The sequence below is a fragment of the Cebus imitator genome, unplaced genomic scaffold, assembly GCF_001604975.1.
Source record: "Cebus imitator isolate Cc_AM_T3 unplaced genomic scaffold, Cebus_imitator-1.0 Scaffold439, whole genome shotgun sequence".
NCBI classification, from domain to species: domain Eukaryota; kingdom Metazoa; phylum Chordata; class Mammalia; order Primates; family Cebidae; genus Cebus; species Cebus imitator.
This window is the reverse complement of record NW_016107754.1, coordinates 513635-515114: the sequence shown is the minus strand read 5'-3', so window position 1 is coordinate 515114 and position 1480 is coordinate 513635.

Sequence of the window (1480 nt, the reverse complement as noted above, 5' to 3'; positions counted from 1 at the left end):
ACCTGCCTCGGCCTCCCAAAGTGCTGGGATTACAGGCGTGAGCCACCGCACCCGGCCTATTTATTTATTTTTAAGATGGGGTTTCACCATGATGGCCAGGCTGGTCTTGAAATCCTTACCTCAGGTGATCCACCCACCTCAGCCTCCCAAAGTGCTAGGATTACAGGCGTGAGCCACCCTGCCCGGCTCTGACACACCTAATTTATAATAATTCCACCTTGTAGCGGATAATCCTATATCCATAGTGGATAATCATTGCTGTTTTAGTGGTTATTTTACTTTAGGAAACAGGGAGTCAGTTAAAATTAAATTTAGGGAGTAAGGCGGACCAACAGGTTAGTTTATAACTTTTGTTTAAACAGGGAAATGTTGGAGGTAGATGATAGAGCTGGTATCATCAAAAACAACAAAGAAACCCAAACCTATTTGTTTATAAAGTTTCCTTCCCTCCCTCCTTCATATCTTATTTTTATTTTATTTCATATTTATTTATCGTTTTGAGAAGGAGTTTCGTTCTGTTGCTAGGCTGGAGTGCAATGGTGCAATCTTGGCTCATTGCAACCTCTGCCTCCCAAGTTCAAACTATTCTCTTGCCTCAGCCTTCTGAGTAGCTGGGAATCCAGGCACGTGCCACGATGCCTAGCTAATTTTTTGTATTTTTAGTAGAGATGGGTTGATCATGTTGGCCAGGCTGGTCTCGAACTTCTGACCTCAGGTGATCCACCTGCCTCAGCCTCACAAAGTGCAGGGATTATAGGCATGAGCCACCCACCAAGCATGGTCGTTATTAGGTTTTCACTTTCTGACGCTTTTCCTGTACTGAGTGCCAAAGTAATTCTGTGTCCTAGGACCATCATTAGCACAATGACATTTTATATACATTAAAAAGTGTAACACTTTGGGGCAGTCAAATCACAAAAAGACTTAAACACACCAATTAGAAAAAAGTTGCCACTTCCTCCAGGCTGATGCAGCTGAGTGAGGCCACAGGGCTTGGCAAATGGCTTATGAGCTTTATTTAAGCTTAATTATTGTCCTTTCTCAATTCGCCCTCTCAGAGACTGCAATCTGTACAACCACTGGGGCAGCCCTGTGTCCCTAGGGTTTTTGAGATGCAGTCTCACTCTGTTACCCAGGCTGGAGTGCAGTGGCGCAATCTTGACTCACTACAACCTCTGACTCCCAGGTTCAAGTGATTCTCCTGCCTCAGCCTCTTCCTGAGTAGCTGAGACTATAGCACATGTCACCACGCCCAGCTAGTTTTTGTATTTTTAGTAGAGATGGGGTTTCACCATGCTGGCCAGGCTGGTCTTGATCTCATGACTTCGTGATCTGCCTGCCTCGGCCTCCCAAAGTGTTGGGATTACAGGCATGACCCACCGCGCCTGGCCGCGTCCCTAGTTTATTTCAAGTTTGTTAAATAGATTCAAATGCTTTTTTTTTTTTTTTTTTTTTTTTTCCTACATCTCATTGTTTGTCC